We start from the raw sequence: 26,909 nt of genomic DNA on the forward strand, positions 1-26,909 counted from the left end.
AGGTCTTGGCTATACCGGGATGACCTTCCATTAAAGAGTCGTGATAACAAGAGATTACTTTTTTCTGTAAATCTGTGCTGGGTAGGTATAATCGTTCTTGGAAATACAATAAGTTGTCCTTTCCTGCAAAGTCCTTTCCCTGCAGATGCCAATTCTGTATGTCTGCTGGAGTTACAAGTTGCCTGGCTTTATCCTTAACTTCCTCTATGGATTCTGTGGCGATTACACCCAGAATTCTTTGTTCGGGAATGATTGGTACAGGTTTAGGGTTGACCAAGTGTTCTTCCACTCCCATCCGAGAAAGGGCATCGGCTTTACCGTTCTTTGTACCAGGTCGATAGGTAATTATGAAGTCAAACTCGGCAAAGAATAATGCCCAACGGAGTTGTCTAGAGGATTGGGCTTTTGCGGTCTTCAAATATTGCAGGTTTCGGTGATCCGTAATCACAGTAACGGTGTGTCGGGCCCCCAGCAGATAATGCCGCCAAGCCTTAAAGGCAGACTTGATAGCCAGAAGTTCCTTGTCAGTAATCGTGTAATTGATTTCAGGAGGCGAGAATTTGCGGGACCAAAATGCCACGGGATGCAACTGATTGGTTACCGGGTCCTTTTGTGATAGAACTGCCCCCATGGCAAGGCTTGAAGCATCAGTTTCCACGATGTAGGGGAGTTCGGGGCGAGGGTGTTTTAAGATTGGTGCAGAGATAAATTTAGTCTTCAAATCCTGGAAAGCTTGTTCCGCTTCGGTAGACCATTCAAAACGTTTGTTTTTCTTTAACAAGGCAGTGATGGGCTGGACTATTCGAGAGAATTCGGGGATAAACCTGCGGTAAAAGTTAGCGAAGCCTAACATGCTTTGCACACCTTTTACGGAGGATGGTGATGGCCATTTGAGAACTGCATCGACCTTCTTTGAATCCATACGCACTCCGCCAGGTGATAATATGAATCCCAAGAATTCAACTTCAGTCACGTTGAAAACACATTTTTCCAACTTAGCGAAAAGTTTGTGTTGACGCAATCTTTCGAGGACCATTTTCACGTGTTTCCGATGTTCAGATTCCGATGAAGAATAAACGAGGATGTCGTCAATGTAAACAACAACACATACATCTATGAGCTCTCTGAGGACATCGTTCATAAAATATTGAAAGGCGGCCGGGGCATTGCAAAGTCCGAAGGGCATGACCTGATATTCAAATATCCCATACTTGGTGCGGAAGGCCGTCTTCCATTCATCGCCCTCTTTTACTCATACCAAGTGGTAAGCTCCTCTAAGATCCAGCTTTGTATATATGCATGCTTTTCTGACTTGGTCCAGGAGTTCAGGGATCAAAGGTAACGGATATCTATTCTTAACGGTGATCTGGTTCAGGGAGCGATAATCGATACAAGTTCTAAGGTCTCCTTCCTTTTTTGGAACGAAGAACAAAGCTGAAGAAGCAGGGGACTTGGAAGGACGAATAAACCCATTTGCCAGGTATTGATCCAGGTATTGTCGAAGGTGAAGGTTCTCAGGCTCGGTGAGGGCATAAATTCTACTACAAGGAGGAGTAGATCCAGGTATCAGGTCTATCTGGCAGTCATAAGACCTATGAGGAGGTAGAGAGTTAGCCTGATCCTTCCGGAAAACATCTTGGTATTCTAGGTATTCGGGAGGTAACTGGGGAGTCTCTGAAGAAATTGCGGCCAGTGCAACACCAGGTGGAGGGTGACAAGTAGAGACACATTCTGGAAACTGGACCGTTCTTGCTCGCCAATCGATCAGAGGATTGTGTTTCTCTAACCAAGGTATTCCTAGAATAATCTGAAACTGAGGGGCCTTGATCACATCGAACACGATCTTCTCATGGTGTCCATCTTGACTTACTAGCGTCACCTCTTGAGTGGTATGCGTTACTGGCCCGGAGGCTATCTCCGTACCATCCACCGTAGTAATGACGTCCTTTACAGCCTTGGGACAAAGAGTTAGATTCATCCTCAAAACCATTTCATGATCCACATAATTGCCGATGGCACCGCTGTCGACGTAAGCTTCAATTGCATGTAATCGATCCGGATTATCAGGGCTAATGAGGACCATAGGTATCACGAAATGCGAGGTCACGGAACTGGTTTTCACGCTCGGCAAGAGGACCTCTATTCTTGTCGGGCGAGGTCGTTTCCCTGCTCAGAGTTTGTAACTTTGGTAACTGCAGCTCCTACTGCCTTCTTGGCAGGTTTCACCGGACAGTCTCGAAGAAAGTGCCCTGAAGTTTCCGCAATATAGGCATAATTGCAACTGTTTCCTCCTTTCCCGCTCCCTTTGTGTTAGAGGACCTTTCAGACCCCCTATTTGCATGGGTTCCCCGGAGTCTACTCCTTTGGAAGGAGTTGGCGGTTTGGAAAATACTCGAGCATCAAACTTGGAACGATCGGCCTTCCTGTTCTGCAGCCTGTGATCTATTTGAACGACCAAGTCTATATAATCCGAACAGTCTTGTGGGGGATTCACTACTTGGGCTAAAACGTCTTTGAGCTCTCCACGTAGACCTCTATAAAACAGCGTAATCCTTTTGTCCTCAGGCCATTGAGTTTCCACTATTAGTCTATTGAAAGATGCAATATAAGCCAAAAGGTCTTGATTACCCTGTCGCAACGAAAGAAGCTCATTGTCCAAGGCCTGCCCCTGTGAATGTCTTGCGAACAGTTTTTCCATACTAAGCTGAAAGGCTTGAAAATCATGGAGAACCGGATCATCTTGATTAACTAGAGGGATCGACCAGTCTGCCGCATTGCCACTAAGGTACGAAAGTACAAAAGCTACTTTTGCTTGATCAGTTGGAAAGGCTGCTGGCCGGCATAAGAAGTGCAACCGGCACTGATTGATAAATACTGCAAACCTCTTTGGGTCACCAGAAAATTGTTCGGGCGGAGCCAGAGGTACATTCCCAGGTAGGTTGATCTGCACTGGATTCATAGAGGATGTTGAAGGAAGATTTGCCCCTGATGCGGGTAACGGGGTCTGTCCGGCTTGTGACTGTAGCACTTGTCTAGCAAGATTGTCTGTTCTCTCCTTGGAAATAATTAGTTCCCTTCTTAGAGCATTCGTTTCCTGACGAGCTGCATGCACTTCTGCCCTTAGTTCCCCAAGTAACCGGGCTAGGGTGTCAGTATCCGAGGTTTCCATAGCGCCTGGGCGAGAGTTTTGCAGTAGTCTTTGCGTTCTGTAACGCTCACCTGATTCTCGCAGAGGCGCCGGTCTTGACTGGGCGACTACCGTATCTTCAAAGGTGATGTGTAGCACCCGGTTGGCTCTTTGGGCTGGACCTCTGTGCACTGTATGCCTGACGTGTAGAGTAAGATGTCTTAGGTAAGTGAATGCCGAGCTCTCCATCTGCCTCGGGGCAGGGTGCTGTAACCAGTTTCTTCACTGGATAGGTAGCGCAGGCCTCTTGACTTCAGAGGACTGCTGTCCGTCGTTTACTGCACGAACGGTAAGTTTCGAGTCATTCAAATGTCTTTAAAGTCTTTAGTAAAGATGTCTCTTGTTTTGCAGGGTTCCGGCGATGGCGGATGACGGGCTGAAGTGAGTTGAAGATGGAGCCCGTGTGATGAATAGAAGCGCCTGGAAGCACGTAAGTAAGCGCTTGTTGCCCGCTTCACTATGCGCTCTAACTGTCTTTTTATTTTGCAGGTACGAGTTCGGAGCGGCTGCAGGGTGCCGGAATACCCACTGGATTAGATGTGGAAAGGAGTAATGGCACGTGAGTATTAAAGTTCCCCAATGTCTTTAAACGCACCTTGTTTTGTCTTTCAGATGCGGGATGCAGCGCCGAAGGCCTCCGGAGCGTGCGAAGAGTTGGTAAACTTTTGTCTTTCAGATGCCGGAATGCAGTGTGAAGACCTCCGGAGCGCACGAAGAGTAGGTAAGCCTTTGCCTTTCAGATGCCGGAATGCTAACCTGTTCTTTCTTGTCTTTATAGGTGTTGCTGAAGACTGGATTCAGGATGGTAAGCCTTTGCCTTTCAGATGCCGGAATGCTAACCTGTTCTTTCTTGTCTTTATAGGTGTTGCTGAAGACTGGATTCAGGATGGTAAGCCTTTTTCCTTAGGCCCAGGACCGGATGCAGAAGACACGATGAGCGTTCTGCTGCAGAGGTTGCAGAATAACGCAAAGCAAGATTCATCCACCGGGTGTGGTTTAAATAGCCTCCTGTAGTGCTTAGGTGTCTCCTTCCACAGCCACGCCTAAGTAAGAAAAGAGTTCCTGGTAAGAAAAGAGTTCCTGCCTTCCAGAAGAGTTCCAGTGTTCTGAATCTAGGGAGTGGCTCCAGCCCCACCCAACAGGAAAAGTAGTTCCAAACAGAAGAGGATCAGAGGCTCAACTGGCAGGCAAGTAAGCAGCATGGTCTGCTGAAGGTAAGTCCACCCAAGCATTATGAGCCCGGCGCTTCCAGCGCTGGGACTGGGCATATTTATGAGCCTGGTGCCACTGGCGCCAGGACTGGGTCCAAAAGGTCCCAATTGGGACTGGTTGGCACTCGGAACCTGGGTTATGGATCTGCTTCCAAGGGAGTTGGGAAAACCCTGACCCTTTGGAAGCAGAGATCATGACAGAACGTTACAGTTGTATTTTGGTGTTTCTATCTCCATTGGAATTACATATTAGTTTGTTTTCTATTAAAAAACTATTGTACATTAAAAGGGTGAGATGTGCTGTATTTTGAATTTCGAGTGTTGTGAGTGGAGTGAGATTGTTGAGATGTGAGCAGAAGGATGTGAGCACAACGATCGAGTGATGCAGAGGTGCGAGCGATGGGCATGTGAGTGGAATGTTGACAAGAAGTGGATTTTAGAGGTGATGGTTGGGGGTGGCAGAAGCAGCAGACTGCATTTTAGTCCTGTTTTACATGCCACTTAAATAAAGAAGTTTGTTGCACCAGTATTCATCCATGCATCTTCATTTCAATCCAGGGCTTCCTACCCAGAGGCTTAGAAGACAGATGTTCAGTCCCTCTCTTACCCACGACGCTTTCTGTATGAAATTCCCTCTTTCCCTCCTAATCTTTCTAGATTAAACAAAATTAGATGCAAGTCAGGGATGTCATTTGTGGGTCACTATGGGTCACAGCTGCGACACCTGGCATGGCCTCTGCGGCCCCTATTAAAAAATAAAGTACACAAAAAGGGGTTTTAAAAACATTGTTTAATTTTAAACAGAATGTCTAGACGGCAGGATAAGCTCAGCCTAGTAGATCTATGCCCTTAGGCGTTGCACGTGCAGGCTGAGTGAGACGGCAGATGGGACGGAGGTGAGAACTCTGGCCGTTGCTGAGTATGGGCACCAGGTGTGGATAGGAGAAGTAATGTTGATTGGGGGGGTGGGGGGTATTAGGTCAGAGCTTTATTGGGAGTTCTGTCTGTTAGGATAGTGCATGTTTTGGGGTTATGCCTAGAGTTTATGAGTTTATTGGGATAACATGTATAGCGCATGTGGTTGGCACTGAGAATATATATATATATGGGGCTGTGTGTTTTGAGATTTGTGTAATGGGATAGTGTGTCCCCTATAGAGTGTTCTTCGGTGAGGTGTATCTGTTGAGGGTATTGTGTGTATGGGGTAGTTAGTGCTGTGGGGTAGTCTGCATATATTGGATATTATTTATAACTTTGATTTGTTCGTGTATTGTGTGTGCTGGTAATCATTTATTGATTTTGAGTGTGGATGGAGTGGAAATCTTGGGGTAGTGTGTATTGAGGGAGTGTGTGACGACATTTTGGCCGTATGTGATGTGTGTATTGGGGCACTGTGCGATATTGTAGTATTTTGTGGGTATGGTATATATCTTGGGTGTATTAGGAGAAAGGTGTGTGCAAAATGGTTGCGTATTAAACTGTGGGACACACTGTTGCTCGATAGTGTGCCCCATGGCAACCCTGTCCCAGCTACTTATTGAGCTGAGTTCCGCAAGCTGATCTAAGAACAGTGGGTTGGGCACCGCTGGCAGCATCTCAAAGGCCATCTCTGCCAATGCAAATCTATCAGGGCCACTCATTGTCTGTGTGCAAAAACATGCCCTTGAGACCAACTGCAGCCACTGCACTGCTGCAGAGAGAGGGGCTAGAAGTACTGCACTGTGAACAAAACCAGTTGTCTGCTAGTTGTGTGAGTACTTTACTATGGTTTGTGTACTTTTCAAGTTCTCTTTACAGAACAGAGTATTGTTGAAAACCAAACGTGGGGGCGAGAAGGGGATGTAAGGGCAAGTGACTCATGACTTTGGGGCTCATCACGAGTTGGACGGTATCCCGGGGGTAAATGCGCAGGGATACCGCCCAACGCTATTAGCGTTAACGTAACTCAGTCCGGCGCAATTTGCGCCGGATCCTGCATTGCAGTGGTGCTGTTAATCACCATTAATATGGAGTCCATAGGACTCTACAGGAATTTTTGGCACTATTACCGCTGGCGGCAATAGTTTCAAGGGTAAAAGTGCTGAAAATGGGCAGAAAGCAGGAAATATACTTCTAGCTCAAAGCTGGAGGTAAATCTCCAACTTTACGCCCAAACTCAGGATTGGGTGGAGCGGTAATGTGGCGGCAATAGCATACCACTGCATTTTTACCGCTCCGCCCAACCCCTGTTCAGGCCCTATATGCCCAGGATCTGGCATGAGATGTTGGAGTCCTGGACTGGAGGGGTTATTTTCTCTGGTTCTGGACGTGTGCTGATTGTCAGGGTCGAGGATACATGTGGGTGGACAGCTTCCGCCCACTTTTTTCAGGGAGTGTACACAACCACTGTTCAGTGTTTTTGAGGCCAGCATTAAAAAAAAGTTTGATTGCTCAAGTGTTCATCTACTAGTATTTCACCCCAGGTTATGGTTCCAGTACAGACACCTGCCCACAAGACCACATAAAATGGTCATCAAAGCACACGTCTCCTGTTTGGATTTTCTTTTCCTTGGAATATTTCATTATAAAGTGTTGGGTTTAAAAGGTGGGCATCTTTTATACTTTGCCAGCATAGTTATTGGAAATTCTCAGCTCTCAGGTTATTTTTCCAGTTTTGATTATTTTTTTAAAGGCAAATATGCATTTGTCTTGTGCACTTTCTTATAAAGGGTAAGGTCGATTGGGCTAAATGTGCATATTTCACTTTAAGATATGTTCACTTACTGAGCATTTATTATTGGGTGGCAGCTTTTGATTTTTGCTACTGGGCGGGGGCAGGGATTTCCACACTGAGTGACGCAAGGGAGCTGTACCCATCCCCTCGTTGAACAACACAGTTCACAGCACCTTTTGCATCAGGAATAGAAAAAAGCCATATGATGTGGACTCGCTGAGTTATCCAATTGCGGCACAATGTGCTGAAGAAACAATTGTGCAGTTAAAAAGAAAAATGTATGAGGATATCTACCCACCAACCCAACGAGTGCTTTAAAAAAAATATATAGCACTACTATTATCAGGTTTACTAGTGCGCCTTTACATATCCCTGCTGCTTCTAAGCACTGTAATAATAAGTGTTATGTTAATAAGAAATGTAACTCCCATAGCCAATGCATTACCAAATGCTGCTGTTTGCACATTTAAGGATAAATCGCTGGTAAAATAGCTTTACTTGGCATATGATTACCAGATCTGACATCTGCAACAGTAAGTGGTATAAGTTGTCAATAAACAGCCATATGAGGCTAAAATAGCATATGCATGGCATTGCCCCAGGCTTATGTTGGTTCTACAGTGTCTACCCCTGTCATAATATGACCCCCTCCATGGCATATTAAGGGAGCTCCATTCTTACAATGTGGTTGGTATCTAAAAAAGTCATAAGTCTGCTTTAGTACCGGTTTGGTATTTCATGAAATGTAAGCTTTTGTGTGTTTTTATAACCGCCTGTCACTTTAGGTGCTAACAACAGGGTAAAATGTCATGTGATAGCGTCGAGGTCAAAGGTCATATGGCCTTTAATGTCATCGAGTGTGTGATGTCACTTCCGCTACCACAGGCATTTTAGTGAAATGACATCCCTGATGCAAGTGAGTGCAAGTTGTGATGATTGTTCCATTTTGACACTGGATAACGCATCTACGCCCTCTTCAATCGGATAGCCTGTGTTCTTAAGCTCTCCAGGGATCCCTCCCTTTCTCTGCCACCTCTATGCCCCCCTCTTCAGGACCTATCTATCCTTCAACTCTGATTCTTGGTATGGCGACATAATGGTCTCCATCACAAAGCGCTGTCAAAAGACTTAGCTGAGACCAAGAGCCTTGGGAAGAAGATTTACATTATGGTACATTTGCCACTATGCTCAGTCTAACAATTGAGTGATTCCAGATACTTCATAAAACCATCCCCCTTCTGTGGACACCCCCTTTGGATCTATGACTTACGCATCATTAATCAACTCACTTACCAGATGTTTGCCCCAGTAGGTCTTCGTCTAAGGCAGGGGTCTGCAACCTTTAGCTCTCCAGATGTTTTGGACTACACGTCCCATCAGTCCTAGCTGTTAGCAACCCACCCACCTTGGGTCCGGAATCACAGCAGCGGCCCAAACAGAACCTGACAAGGGCCCACACATGTGAGCGGAGACGTCCACCTGTGCCGAGCTTCTCACCCCGACTCGGGAGACACCATGGTTGTCGTGGAGAGCAGAGAGTGACCTCCTCCCCGTAGAGGCACAGACACGGAAGTGACCGCAGCATGCTAGAACCTGGCACTTATACCTAAGATGACAGATATGGTGACAGTGTCAGGTTTGGAACAGTTCTCCCATGCCAAAGTTCCTCTCACGACCCGGAAGTCCCTGAGGTACTTCCGGGTCACAATCATAAAGATCGGACATACAGGGAAACGGGCGTCCGATGAACTTCTCAAGTGGACTCCATGCCTTGCTGTCCTCACTGAGAACTTTTCTTCACGCTCCATGACAGACTCAGATCCCGCTCTTGGTGCTGGGTTATTCAAGTAAGTTATTTGAATAGATAGGGACATTTAGGAGTACTGTGCCTAGTTCTCATAGAGAGACTATTATCTTTCCTTCTTACCCGAATAGAGTTGCCTTTATTGTTACCTTCCTATTCCATGCTCCCCCTCCAGGTGATTCCTACTTATGATCCCTTTTTCCTCCAATCTTCCTAAAGTAGATCCACACACTAATATTCTAAGTATATCACATAAGGGCTGGTTGAGGGAGGGGAAGAATAAGTCAGAAAACAGAGTTCTAAATATAACCTTTCTGTTATAGGTCAACCTAATCCAAGCCAAATACCTAAAGGTTAAGCTGCTCACTGTTGACTGCTGTGGATCGCGCCTCAGACTATGGACCTGATACTGTTCTAACAGAACCTCGGGGCTCTAGTCTTTGGCTTGGTTTCCAGTATTTACACAATGCCTTGGAGAATACCAATGGAAACCAACATCAGGTACTGACACTAGCCAGCATAACGATGGGGGATCATGAAATTATAGTCTAAAACATATGGAGAGCTGCAGGTTACAGACCCCTGCTCTAAGGCATTCAAGAGTTTTTTTCTTAACTTGTTCCCCTCATTTCATTTAACAAAGTGTATCTCCCAATGCGTGCTCAGCTAAAGAATGGTGTAGCCTGTAGATGCGAGCAGCCTCATGGAAACCTATTGGGCCAACACTAGTGACTTTTGGAGCACCAGCAATCTGTTTGTGGGTTGGTTTAGAGAGGAGAGGGTGAATCCGTTGTCAACTTCAGTCGACAGAGGCTGTTCATGGAGGCGTAGGTTGGTCTTTGCTTTTTCTCACCTTCAGAATCACATTGATTTGCCTCCTCTCATTTTCGGAAGGTGCATGAGAAGACTTGCCATCTCCATGAACAAATCTCAGGGGCTCCTTTTCTGGATATTCGCCACATAGGTGCAGAAGCAATGCCAGCCATACCATCTGAATTTTGGTCTAAAGTAGAAGGCCTATTTTGGAGGAAAACATTACGTTTACCATCTTCTACTTCGATGGCCAAAATCAGGCGGGAATTAAGCCTAACCTCTCCAAAAGCTACTGTTGACCTGAACGGTCTAATGCTGTTTAGGAAAGTTCGTGTTCCAACTCAGAAAATTTACCAGATGATCATGACCGAAATAAACAAAGGAAACAATAAGATGCTGGCTTCATGGGTACACAAAATCTTGTCGCTCCTGGAGGAAATCAATAGCTCAGAGAACGAGCTTGAGGAAAAGCCAACAAAAATTGCAAAAAAACAGAAAGATTTGGACTGGTGCAAAACATTGGACACGGCGGGGAAGAATATTCTGACATCTCACTTGCCTCCAGTAGTGGTCAAATTGAACAGGCCGCTAAATTACCTGGTGAAATTTCCCAATAAAAAAATCCGCTCAATCAAAAATTCAAGCAATTCGAGATAAAACAGTCAAAAAACTGTCGATACTGCAAGGAGCCACAAACAGTGGAAACACTAAAACACTTGCTTCTTAATTGCAACGGCCTAATGTCTACCAGAAGCATACACCTTGGCCACCTCTATAACTATTTTTGCAGCCTGGAAGAAGACTACTGGTGAGCATATTTAATGAATGGTGAACACATCAAACCGGTCATCGCTGTCGGGAATTTCCTAAGCAGCCTTAACCTGGACCTGAATTAATTGAAAATGGAATGGATCAGAAATTGTAGGACATTTATCCACTCATTAATGGACTGCACTTCCAAAAAGGAAAGACTAAGATTGAGAAGATGGGGTCAAAAGGAGAAAAGAAGACTTCTCACATTCTTATTTATACTTTTAACAAGGCGCAATACTTGTAAAAACTAGAAATAGTTAAATTCAAGTCAATAAAAAAAAATAGGTGTCTCTTGTGACTTTGATCTTGTTTTTAGGTTCATTCTGTGGGAGCTTTCAGTTTGTTGAGGACTATCAATTCAGCTATTTGACCAAGTTCCCCGCATATGGCACTGCAATACACCACGTATGTGAACTATACACTTCCTGTAGAGTCTTCTTCTTTTCCTCTTAGCGCAGTTTTTGCTTCTTGCTATATCCTCATTTCCGTAGTCCCCTTGTGACTGTGATCAGGGAAAAGGGGCAGGGATCCAGTTACTACATTGAGTTTCCCTTCCCTTTATGAGTCCTTGCATCCCTTCTTCCCTCACGTCAAGCTTGGCAAAACAGACTCTGACGCATCAATTTCCGGGGCACCAATGGTCCACGGATGAATTTTGGTTTCTAAACCATCAATTAGCCCCACACCTCTAGTACACCATAAGGCATCTGAACAGATTGGAACACAAGTAAATTATAAACCTCCTTGTCCAGTTCTGATAACGTGGTTGCAAGGTTGTGCATTGTTGGCTAGTTGCAACACAGCGAAAATACAATTATTACCAATGATAAAAGGGACTGTCCAGTCAAGGTTGTATAACTATATCTACTTTATTATTATTGCAATAGACATTTCTAGCACACTACAAAATACAACCCACCCTGTAAAGGAACACAGAGGACAGACAGTTTCATGAAGGAAAGTGAAGCACTCTGGATACTGACAGGAGCGTAGACGGTAAAGCAATCAGTCTTAACTTTTCAACGCTATTTGGTTTCAGTACCAAGGGAGCAGAGGGTCGTAAATGTCCCTAGGGGCCTTCGGAGAAGGACTAGAGGGACAGAACCACAACATACCTGGTGCTTGGGATGATCTTGATGCTTGACAGCATCGAGTCGGTTCCAGGATGCTTTGCAGCTCCTGCGACAGAGTTCAAGATGGGAGGCAGCTGTGGGTATCAGGTGGCAGGCAGTTCGCCAAGCGAGGCTGGACGGACGGCTGCAGCTGGCCTACACGGCAGCTCAGGTTCAAGAATCATTGTCCCTGTGCTGGTTGGTGGATCTGGAACGCTGGTTGAGGCGTATCGGACAGCTTGAGTGACTGTAGCGTGACAACAGTCAGTAGTGCAGCTGGTCGCGGTTCGAGGGCTCGGCTGCCTTGAAAATGTCCTTAAAAGATAGATGCCAGTTGATGCTTGTGTGGCACTCCTAGCTTCTTCTCTGGGCTCATGGCGTCCTTTCAAGGCAGATGGCCCAAAGCTGAGGAGAGTGTTTGCAGGCAATGTCCTTGTTCTTTGTTCAGAGACTCTCTGGCACTTTCCACCTAGGAAGTTTGCTGGCAGAAACTAGCAGGGCATGCTGTGTGCTGGCTGAGTACTGATTCTGGAGCTGCTGGATGGGTCCTCTGAGTCCGGTAGCTCCCTCTGTTGCCTGGAAGATGGTTAGGGGACGGATCTTGCTTCCCTCTTGAAAATCCTGGCCTTCCTTCACTGGCAGAAGATGTAAGACAGACTGTGCCTTCAGCCAGGGACCAAATGAGTCCTTCATTTTACTCCTTTCAAAGTCATTGGATGATCTGGTAAGTAAGTGGCTCAGCCCTATTTTAAAGCCAAATGGGCCCCAGTGATTGGTGCAGGCTAAGCATACATAAAAGGCCCCAATCCGGGGTTCCCACCAACAATCATCTGTTATGCATGAGGTCAGGACTAGAGTGCTTTGCAACAGGAAAGGTAGAGGGTAACACCATGTACTCGTAAATCCCCCCCCACCCACCTTCCTGTCTGTTGTAGATCATAGTGTCTCTCTGGTTCACAGAGCCCTCTGTGGCTCTTGATCAAAGCGAAGTTTGTGATGAGAGGAGACTTCCTGTCTCCCTTAAATCACATACTTCTCCCTCTGAAAACAGTTCACTCTGCAGGGGTTGCCTATGGTACTAGTGGACCCAGACATGCCATTCACTGTCCTTCATACAGAGGGGTGGCAAGTAGCCTCAAGTTGACACATTGCATATCAAAGAGTTTTTAGCCCCGCCTTCCTGTTGTCTGTCCTGCGACCAAGCCCCTTTGACAGGTTTGCCTCAATTAACTCTCATCAGTATGCGCTGCCACCAGCGTTTGAGATAACTGGAGGGATCCATGGAGCCTTTGATATTTTAATTAGGCTGCAAGGAAGGGGTTGCCTTCCCCCTTCTTGAGATGCTTTGATGTACCTGTGGCTGTCACATTCCAGCTGAACATGGCAGAGGAGGATGGCGCCTGTAGGCTGGGTCCTCTCAGAGTACACGTGACTATGCATTTCGTGCAGTGGGCAGGGAAAATGTGTGCGGCATGGCCTCACATATTTTCTGAGGTTGATCTCCCATCGTTCAATTTCATTTTTTAAAAATCAAAAAGCCCGGGCAAGCGCACACTCCACGTGCGGATGGTTGAATTCCTCACATAGACAGTCTTCATTTACACAAGCACCATGACGAGGTATAAAGCACTCGGTTGAATGAAGAAAAAAAGTAAGTAAGCAAGACATGTAACACTGTCCTCCACTGGATATGACATTGTTGATGTTGTGTGGACAGATCTGGTTTCTGCAGAACCTCAATCCCCCAGTTGACCCATTAAACCACTCTGTACTCAGAGTGGATTCATGCAATGTTAATCTAACTTCACCTTTTCTTCAGTGTTTCAATTACAGGAGAGAATTTACTTTACTCTGCAGAAACCTTCAAAATGTGCTGCTATGGCGTTTGCCTCTTCTGGGGTTAAGGCAAGGGTGCCTGCCTTATTTTCTGCCAATTTAGCAATTCAATTGAAGAACATTCTCTAAAAGTTGACTTGCGGAAACGTACAAATAGGTGCAGGGTTACGATAATGGATCCAGAGAAGGCTGAGGGAAGCAAAACAGGGTAACCCACACTACAGGCAGCCCAGCCCACTTAGGTACACTGGGAGTGCAGACATTCACACTCTCACTCTAGAAGGTAAGTTTGCCAGCAACAAAAGAGTCTACAAATGCCAGCAGCGAGAAATGGGATGAGCGCACATTGGTAAATTATCCCCAGGATGCGAGACATCCAATAATGCAACAGCGGGAAAAGGGAAAAGAACAAAGCCAAAGAAAAGATGCATTCCTTAGAAATGCAAATGGCTCGTCATTTTCCAAAAAGCAAAGCGCCAAACGACAATCAAGCACAAAAAAGAAAAATAAGATGTCCAAATAGTCAATTGAACAGAAACAAAACATGCATTGGCAATGGCAACAGTTTGGGCTTTTGTGTAGGCATGGGAAAGGCACTTGCCAGGCACTGCCGTAGTCGTATTAACTGGCAATTGATTGTAGCAGGTGCCAAATAGAGTGCCTGGGCATCTAATAGCAGTGCCTGGCAAATGCCTAATACCTATATACGAGGCAAAACTGCTGGCTGTTCCAGTGCTTGTTTTTAACAGGACATCAGTGAACGACACGCATAGCGCTTATAAATCAAGTTGCTGGAGACAGACCTGGTTAAGACATTTTAACTACAGCATTAGCAGATTCAAAGCTCAAATTAAGTCAGAAGACTGCTTTGAAAAAACACTGTCAGGCACTTCGAGTGCAAAGTCCTATGGTAAGGCTTGATTAAAGCTAACTCAAAGAGACCCCACGAGGATATGATTTGGGCAGGGAGGGGCAGGAATGGGAACAAATGGCCAGAGGGATTAGAGCGCCGGAAACTTGACGGATTTTCAGGATATCCCTCATTAATATTCATGAGCAAAAATGTGCATACATTTAGAGTCATTGTATGCACATTTATTCATGAATATTAATGATGGGTATCCTGAAATCCGACATGGATCCGGCCCTCGATGCCTGGAGTTGGACAACCCTGGATTATAATATGGGTGGGTAAATAAACAAATGACACCTAAAAGCTTTGTGTTCCTCCTCATATGCCATTTCTCCCCATCTGTAAACAAATGCAATAGTATTCACTAATAGGTGGCCCAAGAGCCACCTAATAGCCAAACTAAATATATTTGCAGGGGCTGATTTCATGACATTGCAATGTAGAAAGTGATGAAGAGTACAAAGAACAGAGACGTCTGTCTCATCCATGGCCACATTTAAACAACACTTCAATGATAAAGGGGACTGTCCAGTCAAGGTTGTATATACACATCTACTTATTATTACCACAACAGACAGTTCTAGCACACTACAATTACAACCAACACTGTAAAGGAACACAGAGGACAGACAGTTTCACAAAGAAAAGGGATGCACTCTGGATACTGACAGGAGGATAGTTGGTAAAGCAATCAGTCTTACTGTTCAAGGTTATTTGGTTTCAACACCAAAGGGGCAAAGGGTTGTAACTGTCTCTAGGGGCCTTCAGAGAAGGACCAGGGGGTCAGAACCACAATGTACCTGGTGCTGAAGATGTTCATGGTGCTCGACACCGTTGAGGCATTTCCAGGATGCTTTGCAGCCCGTGAGACAGAGTTAGTGGCGTGATACAGCTGAGGGTACCAGGCGGCAGGCAGTTCGGTAAGCGAGGCTGGATGGATGTCTGCAGGCTGTCAGGCATGGCAGCTATGGGCCAAGAAATGTTGTCTCTTGAGCTGGTTGGCAGATCTGAAATGCTGGTCGAGGCGTCCCGGGCAGCTCTGGTGACTGCAGCATTACAACAGTCAGCGGTGCAGCCGGATGCAGTTTGAGGACTTGACTGTCTCGAAATTGTCCTTAAAAAGATGGATGCTGGATGTCTCCCTAATTAACTGAACCTTATGCAGCGCTTTATCACAACATGGGCCTCCTTTGAAATAGGGGGTTGCAGGCAGACCTTCGTCTCCTACAATTCACATACTTCCCTGCTCTGAAAGGAGTGGTTCCAGACAGGACATTCACTGCCCTTTTATACCAAGGAGGGGTGTTAGTGCTAACTTGACACATTGCATTACAAAGAGGTGTCCGGTCTCCATTGTTAATACCTGCACCCAGGCCTTCCCTGAGGCCTGCCAGTCAAAATATATCAGTATTCGCCACCACCAGCAAAGTTTCACGATGGGGTTTCAAATCCATGGGGCCTTGAAATTCTAATAAGGCTACCCATGGCCAAAGGCTTTTGATGTACCCACGGCTGTCAGGTGTCAGCTACACATGACAGTGGAGGGCAGGGATGGTAAGCTGTGTCCTCCCAGAGTACATGACTATTTTTCTGCTGTGCGGTGAGCGTGGAAAATGTGTGCATAAATGGCCCCATCATTCATTCTTTTTAAAACAAACAAAAAAGCCCCGGCGAGTGCACTTTTCCCATGCGGATGGTCGAATTCCTCACAGGTATGGTGGTTGAATGAATAGCGGTGCGTCCACAGTCATATGAGTCCACTGAGAAGATATCTTGGAATTCCAGGAAGACCTGTTTCAGCTTTTGTCTTTGCTCCTCGGTCTAACAGTCATCAGCAATATTGATCAATTCCTTGACCATCTGCTTGAAACCTGGAAAGACCTCGGGCCTGGCAAATTCAGCTGTATCTTCCCGTTGGGTGGAGAGATCTCTTTTGATAGTATTGACCTGGACAGGAGCTTCCAGGGTTTAGAGGTAGTGGTCCTTGACTCTGAACACTACCTCCTGCCTCCTTGTGAAATCAAAAAGAAGATATCGAGGCTGAGTACCCCAAAAGGAAATACACCAAAGGCGGGTTACAAAGAAAGATACAGAGATCTTTATTCTATACTGAACAGTTTCAAAGGACAAAGCAACAGATAGCTATCAGGCCCACAGTACAACACAGCGAACTCCAGCCCTGTTCGGTGTGCTCAGTGAGTGGGGCTGTACATTAGAATAGTCGCACCTTTTATACAGTTTGAAACATGATGTCCAGCCCACCTACAAGTTAATACATCATGGATCTAGGGTTCATGCCGAGCTCATGCATCTATACATTTAGGGTTTACCATAAATACATTCACCAACAAGTTACAATGGCAACAGTGTGTCTTCAGATTTCTCGTTGAGCCTTCTCATACATCTTTATACAATGTAGTTAAACAAGTGTTCACATTTCAATATTTGAATATATTATGTTTAACATGTTCTTGCGGATTAGCTTCGTTGACGCAGGTAATCTTCTATACACAGGTCAATGAAGGACAAGGTCTCAGTTCATGACCCCAACATGTGGCCTGCAGGCAAGTTACATATTAGTTTGTACACAGAGGTCAAGACGGCCATGTTACATTCGGAATGACACTGTCCACCATTTTAGAACACACGATGACTTTAGAGAGAGAATCTAAAATGGTGGGTGAACCTAAAATGGCGGCATACACTGATCTAAGGTCAAGACCTTGTAACGCGGATTTCTTCACAAAGCGGCTTGGCTTAGGCCAATATACATATATTCATACTGTATAGGAGGCACAATATGATTTCCAGTTAGACAAACCCTCCTTTTGGCCTATGCCAAGCGCTAAAACTACTTCTAATCACTTAATGAACAACTCCACGTCTCAACGTCCATACACCCTGAATCACTATCGGAAATATATATTGCCATTAGATCAGTTATCAAAATTTCTTTCAGCACATACTCATTGGAGTTCTTGTCTGGGGCGTGTACCTTGTGTCCTAATGTACCCATCGCCTGTGCGCAACATCCTCCTAACATCGAACATATACTAGGAAGACACTGTATACAGCAACAAAGAAACAACAAAATTCCCAAAATGCTCAGCAAGACCGAAAGTACCTTCCAACCCCAAGATCGCAAGAAGTCCCAGAACCAAGCACTAAGATCCCAGTTTCCCTCGGGAACGTGCACTTCTGAATTTAGGATGGCCAGATTTTGTATTGCCTTGAAGATAGTTGGGGAGGAATCTGGCACGAAAACACAGCAAGCGGACCCCACTAATTTACACACTCCACCACGTTCAGCCAGAATGACATCTAATGCCATCCGGTTCTGAAGTGCTACTAATCTTATTGCTTTCTGTTCTAATGTCATATTATAGAGTATGTCCGTGGTCCGGTTGATGGTTCTCTCCAGTACTCTCGCTAGTCTCCTGATATTTTCAGAGTTCATTATTTGTCCCCAAAATGGCACAATGGATTTCGCTACGTCTCCCAGAACTTGTGCTGGAGTGTCACCATCCTCTTCCCGCCGTGGACGAGCCTTTGAAACCTCTACAGTACTGGCTTTGAATACCCCGGGTAACAGGATCCCTAAATAATAAGTTCCCTGCCAGTCCCTGGGTAACCATGGAAATGCTACATTACCGCAAACAAAGTAGACAAGTTCGCCTACATACAAAGGCCTGTCTTCCCCAGTCAAATTTGCAACGTTGGCGCAAACTTTAAAATCTCCCATTGACTGAGTACCATTCCTCTGTATGCAGAAAGAATCGGGGCTATGGTTAACAGCCTAAGAAGGAGGCGGGGCATCCTTATTGCCTATAGGAGCCATCTTGAAAGAAATCAAAGATTGAAAAGGACGAGACAGTCTATCAGAAGGCCCAATAGAAGCAACATTAAGCTTGCTCCTATTCGCAAAAAGTAAGCATCCCAGGGGCATAAGAACACGCTTCTCAAAATTATTCAAATTAGTACCGTCAAAATTCCCTGAGATGCTATCGTTCCAGCGACCAAAGAACAACGCTCTAAGAGAAACATAACAAGCAGTTGTCAAAGGTAAATGATGAATATACCAACCTAGCCCCTTATCACCATGTTGCGGTAAATGTGAACAGACCCAACAGTTGGATTTATTAAAAATAGCATGTGTAGCATTCATGATGAGTAATATCGTATTATTGTAATATCTCTGTCTATGCTGAGAATCCCTAGTAGATAGAGTGTGCAGATGCACAAAAGGAGTAGAAACAGTAGGTACATTTTCAGTCGGTAACACATTTTCTAACGGATGTACTTCTTCTAGATACCAGAAGCCTAAAACAATGAATTTTATAAAACCAATTAACATTATAAAAAGACAGCAGTACGTTCTCGGGGCCCAAACAGTTTGTCCATTTTCACAGCTGGTCACATGTTCATTTATCAGTCCTGTATGAGCGGTAGCGGTTGCAGGCATTGCAATCTTCAAACGAACATGCCAATGTTATTAGCTGGCGGCCTCCAGGTCGAGCGACTTCTTAGTCCTTCCACAAACCCTAGCCAACAGAATCCCTGTATAAACAGTAGATAGGGACAAAAAGGCAAGCCCTTGATGATTTTCCTCGATCGCACAGCCGAACCGTGCAGTAGGTCTATTTCCTTGGACGTAGATTATACCTCGTTGTCCCTGGTACTGATTGATCCGAGAACAACGTGTCGTCACTTCCCGTTGGAAGTGACGTATCAAGAACAGGAGGAGATGCAAGATCCCGAACAACAGTTTCCGGAGACAAAACTATTGGAGAGTGTGGAGACAAAATGTCTGTTTCCCCAGGCCTCACGGACTCAGAGAGAGTCTCTGACGCACTCTCGATGCTGTTTACTGCTTTGGGATCGTTGATTGCAGAACTGATGAGGGGTTCTGTTTCTTCTGTATCGTATGGCACTGGGTGTGGGACCTTCTTGGTGTGGGTTGCATGGATCCAATTCTTCCTGCCCGAAACCTGCACCGCCGTTTGCGTGACCAGCAGGACTTGGAAGGGTCCCCGCCACCGAGGTGCAAGGCAAGACGATTGCTCAAAAGTTTTAACAAGAACCCAGTAACCGGGCCGTATGCTGTGACCGGGGCCCTCGTATCGTACAGGTAAAGCCTCTCGCACCTGTTGATAAATCAAATACAAGTTTTTAGTCAACTGGCTACAGTAATCTGAAAGAAGTACATTTTCAGCATTCCTCAAAGAACGACATTTTGGAAGGTTCCAGATATTAGCAGGCCTCCCCATAACCACCTCAAAGGGAGAGAGCCCAGTCTTAGTTTGAGGGGTCGTACGCTTAGAAAACAACACAATCGGTAAGGCGTCCGGCCATTTTATTTTGGTGCCGGTACACATCTTAGTGAGCTTGTTTTTGATGATGCCGTTGTATCCTTCAACTAGTCCAGCACTCTGAGCGTGTCTGGCCGAATGGAACCGTTTATCGATCTGTAATCCCGCACATATCTGCAGAATTACAGCAGCGATAAAATGTGGACCAATGTCCTACCAGATGACACTTGGTAGCCCGAACCTAGGAAAATATTCCTTTAACATTGTCTTTGCAGTCATCATGGCTGTAGCGTCTTTAACAGGAAAAGCCTCAAACCATTTGCTAAAAGCACAAATGACAACTAGCACATATTTCAAGTTATTACATCGTTCCATTTCGTTAAAATCAAAGTGTATGACCTCGAAGGGGACAGAAGGTGGACCAAAACTTCCCCTGGGAGTTGATGTTCCCTTTCCCACATTATGCTATAGACAGATCATACAGTTCTGGACGAAACGTTCAGCTACTTTAGAGATTTTGTCATCCACCCATACATTTTCCAGCATTTTTCTAATCTTGCGGGCACATATATGTGTAGGGCCATGAGCCATAATGACCATCATCATGATGTACGCATCAGGAAGTAGCCATTTTCCATCAACTCTGTCCACCCAACACCCATCATCATCAAGTTTCCCCAAGCCCTCAGCCCACTTTTTAGACTCTTCCAATGTGGCATCGGCTTGGATATCCCTCACAGAATCGACACCCTCATCCATTGCATAGGCATTTACGGTCTCCCTTGAAGTGTACATGCCTGCAGATGGATCGTGGCAGTCTGTTTAGCTATATCATCTACAATCTTTTGATGCACTGCACATTTCACAATAGCTAACTGAGTAGGGAGTGCAAGCGCTGAGAGTAGCCGTACTATTAAGGAGCCATGCTGGATCTTTGTACCGTGTGAAGTTAAGAACCCTCTTTCTGACCAAAGTCTCCCAAAGTTGTGAACCACCCCAGAGGCATACTGACTGTCAGTGTATATATTCATGGTAAGCCCTTCGGAAAGTTTGCAAGCTCGGGTCAATGCTATAATCTCTGCGACCTGCGCTGGGTTATGTGTGATTCTCTTGGTCTACACAACCGTGCTCAACGTAGTGATTGCGTAAGCGGCTGTGGATGTACCATCCGGAAGTTTGAAGCAGGAGCCATCGCAAAACAGCTTCCCTTGCGTATTGTTCAAAGGTGTATCTTTTAGATTAATTCTACCCTTCGTCTCTTGTTCGGTAGTGTAAAGACAGTCATGTGACTCTTTGTCGCTGCAAGCAGTACCTTGCGGGAAAGGTAAGAGTTCAGCCGGATTAAGAACACAACACCTCTTAATTTGCATGTGTGGTGCAAACAAGATCAATTCATATCTTGTCAACCGTGCGGAACTAAGGTGTTGCGTTTGGGTTATATTCAGTAGAACATCTACAGAGTGAGGCACCATCAGGGTTAGATTATGGCCTAGGACCATTCCCTCACTCTATTTTACAGACACAGCAGCAGCAGCGACAGCTGGCAAAGTGCATGCTACAGGATTAAGGGCGGACGAAAAGTAACCGCATGGCCTATTCTTCCCTCCATCTTCCTGCGTTAATACAGCCAAAGCACATCCATCACATTCATGCACAAACAACACAAAGGCCTTTTCATAGTTTGGTGTGCCCAAAACCGGTGCCGAGCACAATGCAGTCTTGAGCAAATCAAATGCACGCTGGTGCTCCATGTTCCACAGCAATGGCGAAGAAATGCCCCTCTTCGTCAGAGCCAACATTGGCTTAATAGTTAACGAAAAGTTGGTGATCCACTGCCTACAGTAAGAAGCCATTCCTATCAAGGCTCTAACTTCCTTCTGTGTATTTGGGACAGACATGCTAGAAATGAGTTTTATCTGTTCAGGTGTCAATATTTTTCCCTCCTTTGACAGGAGATAGCCTAAATAGGCGACCTCCTGGCAACAATATTGAAACTTTTTAAGCGAAGGTTAGTGACCATGTTTAGCTAGGTGAATAAGCAACAACACAGTGCCCTCCTTACAAGCGTTCTCTGAGTCAGCAGCTAAAAGCAGGTCATCAACATATTGAAGCAGTGTACAAGTGGAGGGCAATTCAAGAGTATCAAGCTGTTCTTTCAAAGCCCTACTATAGATGCTAGGACTTTCCGTGTAACCTTGCGGTGAATAGGTAAAGGTGAACGAGCGTCCCCTTAAGGTGAACGCAAACAGGTATCTACTGTCCTTGTGTATAGGAATACTAAAGAAAGCATTCTTCTGATCCACAACTCTAAAGTAAGTAGCTGAAGCCAGGATCATGGTTAATATTGTCGTCACATCAGGCACAATTGGAAATTGTGGAGAGACGATCTTGTTGATGGCACGTAAATCAATTATGAAACGAAAAGGAATAGCATAATCGCCTTTTTTGTACACGGGCAAAATCGGGCTATTGCACAAACTACCTGCAATTTGCTCAATCAACCCTCGATGCACAAAATCGGAGACGATGCATTTTAAAGCTTGCTCACCCTCGACTGAAATCTTATATTGTGGAATACGTGGCAGCTTTACTCCATGTTTCAAAACTATTTTAACAGGCTCGCTCTGCAAAACGCCGACATCATTGTCGTCAATTGCCCATAAACACTTGGGAACAGTACTAAATTCCGGTGGCAAAGGTCTAGTCAATAATTGGGAGACAGAAAGTTGCTGTGGTGAAATCGTCAAACGCACTCCATCAGAAGAACAATGAATTACTGCATTTAATTCCTTCAACAGATTCAACCCCAGCAGATTCTCTCCACAATTCAAAGTCAAAAGGAATGGACAGTGGTCCGTAAACGGACCCAAAGAAATAGGCACCGGGGAAGAAACCGGACAGACAACTGGTGTACCCGAAAACCCTACAGAAACGTTAGTTTGCCCTGACAGTGGAATGTTTGGAACCCGAGGATGATCAATGGAACACCTTTGTGCCCCTGTATCTATCAAGAATAGATGTTTCCTACTTCGCACTATCATTTCAATGTAGGGACCTTTCTGATTAATGGGAAAAGGCGCAGGTTCCAAACCCTGCTTCGGGCAATCCTAACGAAACAGAACATCGTCGAAAGGAAGTTCTTCAGAGAGGTAAGCGGCAGAAGGATGGTCAAATATGTTTCTAGTATCCACACTTGGTGCCTGATTATCCTGCGAAAAAGGTTGCTGTGAATCTTGTGCAAACTGACCTCTACCAGGGCCCCCTACACCCGGGCAACCTCTGGGTCATCTACCCATATTCCCAAATGTGTTATTTGACCTCTGTCGGAGGATCGGGCATTGTGCACGCCAATGACCCTCTTGCCTACAATAGGCACAAAGGTTAATGTTTATAGGACCCAAGGGCACATTTCCTTGTGGAACATACGGACCTCTAATTTGCGAACTACCCCCTCTAGGGCCTCTAACAATTTGCTGTAGTAATACTTTCGTCTTCAAAACACCTTTTCTTTTTTTGACTCCTTCCTTTTCATTATTGACACGATTCTCATAGTACTGAGCCATGTGCAGTACCTCTGATTGAGACTTCGTAGCCAAGCGCTCTCAGAAGACATCATTTGCGACTGGATGTCAGGCAACAATCCACGCACAAATTTGTCTACGAATAACCTTTTCCCAGACTCTGAGCCTAAGTCTTGTCCACTGAAATCTGAGAATACCTGTTCGAACCGATTAAAGAACTCGGTAGCACCCTCAGACTTCCCTTGGACACAGGCCGTAAGCTTGTCCCAAATAATTCTCTTTTCGGGAATTATAGTTTTCAATTTCGCAACGGTTCTGTCAGGTAAAGTTAGTATAACCTGAGGCGGTCTCTCGCCAGCTGGCCTTTCTCCATCGAGTCTAATTATGTTGGCCCATGTATCTCCTAACCCTGCTACATTATCTATAGTCCTAACCTGTTTCCACAAATCTACGGGCAGGAGTACAGGAAATAACAAATCAATATCACTTAAGGTGAATAATGAGGATTGCAAAACAGACTCTATTTCTTTGAAGAACCCTGTCGGATTTTTCCTAATGTCGGGAATGGATTGTCTAATGGTGTTCACTTCCTGTCTTGAGAACGGGACATGAACAAACTGCGACGCATAATGTGCAGGAATGTCATAGGCCGGCGCACATATTCCAACATCCGCCGGAACCTCGACTTTTGGGACAAGTGTCGCAGGAGCCTCTCTCATAGGCAACTGAGAAGTAGGCAACTCCGAACGCTTACTAAGCAACAGAGCCAAATCAAGCGCTAAGGCATCCGAGGAAGTGTCAAGTGAAAAAGCTCTCTGATAAATACTCAATAACTCTGCGGGACAACAAATCTTTCTTTTTACACACTCATCCTGTAGGTACCCTACCATTACCTGTATCACTTTTCTCTGCATTTCTGGTGTATACTGACTATATGTGTCATATACTTCAACTGGAGTTATCGACGTGTCTGAGATCCATCTAATCGCGTTTTTCGTGCAAATTCGCATTTCCTCAGATATCAATTTGCGACAAGGAAGGAACCGTTTCTGCACATACATACTAACTTCATCTTCATCCTCATTCTGTAACCTTTCCAACTCCTTTCTATACTCAAATACCCTCTCAACATGTTCTTGTACTTTCTCCACAGTGTCTCTAGAAAGCGCTAAAGTGTTCAGATCCCTCAGCTCTTGTGGGAGATCTGTATTGTCTAATCCGTCACACATTACACACAAGTGGTGACCTAATCCCTCAATAAAAACATTTTTCTCAGGAAAATTGTCCATATTAAAAAGTGTGGTGAAAACATTAGCTTGATCACCCCCCTCCATACAATGCTTAGCCCATGCAATGAACTCACGTTTCTTCTCTGGAAGTACAGTATTGCGAGTGACAACCCTCGATCCCGTTCCCTGATCTACTACAAGCGGTGCAGGACCACTTGGAAGAGGGAGAGCAGGCAAGTTCAACGGAAGTGTTATCACTGGTACAACAGGAAAGAACGGAGGAGCAGGTGGAGGAGCAGCAACAAAAGGAGGAACAACGACTGGAGGAAGAGGAACAACAGGAGGAATGGTAGGAACAGCAGGATGAGCAGGAGGAGCAGGAATAACAGCAGGAAGAGGCAAACCAGCGGGAAGAGGAACATACGGAGGTGGCGCAGTGGCACCAGGCCTTCGTTCGTTTAACAATTTATCGATAAGTTCTTCGGAAACATGAAAGTCTTTAGAAGGATAGATTTTCTGAATGCCAAGTGAGAAAGCCCTATCCATATTCCTAGCTGACTCAGACTGTTTATCTTGGTCATATAACAACAAAGCTTTTCTTAAGCTGCTGTAAAGCTTCTTTTTTCCAATTCTGTAATACATCGAATGCTGCAGGTCTAGCCTTTTTCTTTAATGAAATTGACTCTAAATACTCAATACGAGGGATTTCAAAACTACCATTGATTGGCCACTGAAGTTCGCAAGCATGTCTAGTTTGTCTGTGCCAAATATCATTAAACACTATACTACCAATGCCATGCTTACAGTACATAGTACAAGCTGGCGACCCCTCCTGTGGTGCCGGACGGCTAAATTCCAAAGATTGTCTATCGCTGCGGAATAACGCCCTGAAGCAGGTAGCCAATTTCCCAGGCATATCAGAATACTGGTGTTACCTGGTCAGTAATTGTATTTGCAGATACAATGCGCCAAAACAAATTATCAGGATACTTAAGAATCGGGTCACGACTTACCTGATCAATCCTAAGGAGGTCCGATCGGATTACAAAGTTCTTCTCTAACAAATTTTACCTCGTGTTTGGTGATTTCGGCAAATCTGCCCGCCTCGATAAGTGGACCCTCGTCAAGATGCCGACTTAGACCGCAAGCTCACCGTCCAGGGATCGGGCCGTGCAGCACTGTTGAGGTGTCGCGTCTCATTCAGAAAGGGGCCCCTTTTTCCGACACCGTCCGATCCCGGTCCGATAGCTTGCATCAACCTTCAATGAGCTGGCATCAATCTTGAGGGTCCCTATTCGGGCGCCATCTGTGAAATCAAAAAGAAGATATCGAGGCTGAATACCCCAAAAGGAAATACACCAAACGCGGGTTACAAGGAAAGATAAAGAGATCTTTATTCTATACTGAACAGTTTCAAAGGACAAAGCAACAGACAGATATTGAGCCCTCAGTACAACAAAGCGAACTCCAGCCCTGTTCGGTGTGCTCAGTGAATGGGGCTGTACATTAGAATAGTCGCAGTTTTTCTACAGTTTGAAACATGATGTCCAGCCCACCTACAAGTTAATACATCACAGATCTAGGGTTCATGCCGAGCTCATGCATCTATACATTTAGGGTTTACCATTAATACATTCACCAACAAGTTACAATGGCAGCAGTGTGTCTTCAGATTTCTCGTTGAGCCTTCTCATACATCTTTATAGAATGTAGTTAAACAAGTGTTCACATTTCAGTATTTGAATATATTATGTTTAACATGTGCTTGCGGATTAGCTTTGTTGGCGCAGGTAATCCTCTATACACAGGTCAACAAAGGACAAGGTCTCAGTTCATGACCCCAACATGTGGCCTGCAGGCAAGTTACATATTAGTTTGTACACAGAGGTCAAGACGGCCATGTTACATTCGGAATGACACTGTCCACCATTTTAGAACACAGGGTGACTTTAGAGAGAGAATCTAAAATGGCGGGTGAACCTAAAATGTCAGTTTACACTGACCTAAGGTCAAGACCTTGTAACGCGGATTTCTTCGCAAAGCGGCTTGGCTTAGGCCAATATACATATATCCATACTGTATAGGAGGCACAATATGATTTCCCGTTCGACATTCTGATATCACAGGTCACCTCTTCTACCCCGTAGTTGCAGGAAGAGTAGACCAAGAAATTCCCCCCATGCCTAGTAAAAATCTTTTCTGGAGGAATACCATTGCTGATGTCGACAGTTGTTCGGGATTGGTCCCATGAATTCATTACCTAAATCAATAGAATAATGTTGGCCATCAACCGCCATTCCAATAAAGGTGTCTGCACCCAAAGTGATACTTCGAGGGTCACTGTTATCCAACAGGATTTGAACGGTGTAGTGTTCTAGGTCAACTAGAGGTGTCAGTTTTAAACACAAACCTTGTTGTTAGAGGTGCGAATTAAAATGTATATAGGCA

General features: G+C 45.1%; 1 protein-coding gene across 6 annotated transcripts in view; it reads right to left on the reverse strand.

The window, feature by feature from the left end:
- TJP1 (tight junction protein 1) overlaps positions 1–26,909 on the reverse strand; it is a 2,827,266-nt gene that overhangs the window by 2,354,376 nt on the left and 445,981 nt on the right. The window lies entirely within an intron of this gene.

The sequence above is a fragment of the Ambystoma mexicanum genome, chromosome 11 (assembly GCF_040938575.1).
Source record: "Ambystoma mexicanum isolate Mex_15411 chromosome 11, UKY_AmexF1_1, whole genome shotgun sequence".
NCBI lineage: Eukaryota > Metazoa > Chordata > Amphibia > Caudata > Ambystomatidae > Ambystoma > Ambystoma mexicanum.